This window comes from Olea europaea, chromosome 20, assembly GCF_002742605.1.
Source record: "Olea europaea var. sylvestris chromosome 20, O_europaea_v1, whole genome shotgun sequence".
Classification (NCBI taxonomy): domain Eukaryota; kingdom Viridiplantae; phylum Streptophyta; class Magnoliopsida; order Lamiales; family Oleaceae; genus Olea; species Olea europaea.
This window is the reverse complement of record NC_036256.1, coordinates 11240674-11243802: the sequence shown is the minus strand read 5'-3', so window position 1 is coordinate 11243802 and position 3129 is coordinate 11240674. Positions and strand designations below refer to the sequence as shown.

Here is a 3129-nt window from a genome sequence, read left to right as displayed (position 1 = left end):
GTAATTAATCTGAAATGTAACTTCGTTTCTCTGCATTTTTTTTAATTTTTTTTTTTTTTGGGTTTTTCTCCTTGTACATTACAAGGTACAGGAGCCCCTCACGTAAGGGGGTGTTGTTAAGGGAATATAATCCCACATCGGTAAAATATCGAAACAATGACCAATATATAAAGGATTGGGACACTCCTCTTAACAAGGTTGACCTTATTAAGACGGACCCCAAATCTTAAAATGGTATCAGAGCCCATTAAGCTCCAACGAGCGATTCGATCCGATTATGTCTCTAAAAATGAGCACACGGATTTCAAGATTGGTCTGCTCAAAAGAGCCACCATCTTGCGGGGGCATGTTAAGGGAATATAATCCCACATCGGTAAAATACCGAAACAATGACCAATATATAAAGGATTGGGACACTCCTCTTAACAAGGTTGACCTTATTAAGACGGACCCCAAATCTTAAAAGGTGTAAGGGTGCTGTGCCTTTTGTTTTTTTCCTCCTCTGATGCTGGTAAACCACAAATTAATATAATATTTGCCCATCAAAACGCCTCTGACTTGAAAAATAATTTGTGCAATCACTGACACATTGTTCCAACTCATCTCATGTAAGGTAAGAACCCATCAACTTTTTAGTCAAGCCATGTGAACAAGTATGGAGCATGTTACTTGCAATTAATCCCTCATTTTAGTGCTTGACGGAAGGTTCTCGGTAAAGAAAAGATATTATGCCCCTGTTTGGCCCCCATTATGCCCCTGTTTGGCCCCCATTACGGGGAAAATGTAATGTATAGAATAGTGTTTTTTGAAAAATGAGTGGTTGAAAAAGAAAGAAAAATTTTCGATTTACGTGTAATATTATTTTATGGAAGATTATGTGGTTGAAAATAAGAGAGAGATAAATAGAATGTAATGTAATGTAATGAAAACCAAACAAGGACTATACTTCAAGAAAAGGGAAAGTTACACACAGCATGGCTCACAACTCCCCCACATGAGGGGCCGTGCCACCCTGCGCCAATAATAAAGTGGCTCGGTCCCCACCTCAGTGAGGGGGCTGTAAGTTTTACGGTCCTAGTCGGACGGTAAAACAAGAAAAATCCAAGTCCCTTTAGCATAAACAAATCACAACCCTCTTTCGCCTATGGTACTCTGAAAGAATAAAAAAGTTTATCATGCTTAGAAACGATTTTTTTGGTTACTTTCTGCTTTTCTTCGCCGGAATCCACGAAATAAGAGGCCTTAACCCGTGTTCAGTTCAGTGAAATTCTCAGTAAGTTTTCCATTTTTAGGTTTATATAAAAAAAGAAGTTGAATAAATTAATATTGTTACCTGAATAGGATTGAGTTTTCTGAGGTAAAACATATCGGCCGTCTCAGGAACTCCCCCAACACTTCTTCCCATTTTATTACACCCATGGGAGTCTCTAATACAAGAACTGATCTTACTCCAGTAACTCCGACTTGTCACGCGCTCCTCCAGCCAACCTGAATAATCCTGAAGATAGTACTCCTGGTAAGCCCGGTTCATGACGGGCCGGCCGGACCCTTTATCGGTCACAGCATAAGCAAAGATGACGAACCCAATAAGGGTCGCTATGATGACGAACATAGCCCACAAGTAGAGGTACATGAGGAAGGTGTTCCGGTAGCACGCGCCGGCGAAGCCCGCGAGTGACACGATCATGATGGAGACCCCAATCACTATGAGAGGCCACTGGAGGAATTTCAAGCAGTCGGTGTTGTTGGCACGGCTGCTCAGCCATATTCCGCCGCCCAGGATGGGGATGGAGAGGAGGAAGGTGAGGAAGTTGAGGAAACCTATTAGGTGGTTGCTGGTTCTCATTATGTAAAAGCCCTTTTGTTTGTGGTGGACCTGGTGGTGCTGGTGGTGGGTTTTTCTTGCAGAGTTCGATATTGGAAGAGAGTGAAATGTATAAGCTAAGGAGAGAGGGCACGGCTAACTTAAGAAGTGGACAACTGTTGTTGACTAAAAATATAACTTATGAGTAGTCTACACTTGTTCGCTGGATCAATCAATTTATTAAGCCCTGTTTGATTAACATTAAATTAAATTAAATTAAATTACGTTACATTCCATTTTTCTCTTTTTTATTTTCAACCATACAATCTTCTATAAAATAATATTACACGTAAATCAAAAATTTTACCTTCTTTTTCAACCACTCATTTTTCTAAAAAATACTATTCCACCCATTACCATTTTCAGGTAATGGGGGCCAAACAGGGTGTAAGAAAATTTTGATAAAAAATTATCGTTCATTTGATTCCCATAATTTTTAAAATACATTTTTTATTTCTATCTTTTTCAATTGCACGTTTTTCAATAAAATAATATTAAAAATAAATTTAAATTTTTTTCATATTTTTTAACCTTACATTCACTGTTAATTTACTATTCTAAAACACATTTTAATCTAAAAATAGGCCTCAAGTTAAAAAATTATGGATCTTATAAAATGTATAAGTAAAATTAATTGTTGACTTTGATATAGATCGAACTCTGAATTTTAATTTTTACCAGACAAAATTTTATTATTTAATTGTAATTCATAATACTTTTTCAAATAAATATAATAATATGGACAAATAATATGACATTTCGATCATTTCTTGACGACATGGTTGAACTGATTACTTAAGGCATGTTAGGTAAGCATTTATAAATAATTTAAATTGAAGATAAATAAGAATAAAGACTTATTTGATTCTCATTGTCCCCCAAATATATTTTTCCTCTCTTTTTTTTATTACATATTTTTTATTAAAATAATATTACACGTAAATTAAAAAAAATTTCTTTTTTAACCACACATTCTTTATCAATCTACTATTCTAAAATATATTCTTTAAAAAAAGTGGTTCAAACACACTCTAAGTGATAAAATAAGTTAACTGAGCAAAAAAGCTCTCAAGATTGGTGGAAAACACAACTTATTGTATTTTTAAAGGGTTATGCTATGATTACATCAAAGTGTCCATAACAATATACACCTGTACAAAGAGGGAGATTAACGTCAAATAAAATATAATTTATCCAATTGGGTTTTCCTCCATGTGAAGATGGTGAACATCGTTATAAGCATTGTATTATAGCCTTGTTTGGGA

At 35.4% G+C, this 3129-nt stretch overlaps 1 pseudogene; it reads right to left on the bottom strand.

Moving 5' to 3' along the window:
* Positions 1 to 1223: 1223 nt before the first annotated feature.
* LOC111369617 lies at positions 1224 to 2003 on the bottom strand (annotated as a pseudogene).
* Between the last annotated feature and the right edge of the window lie 1126 nt (positions 2004 to 3129).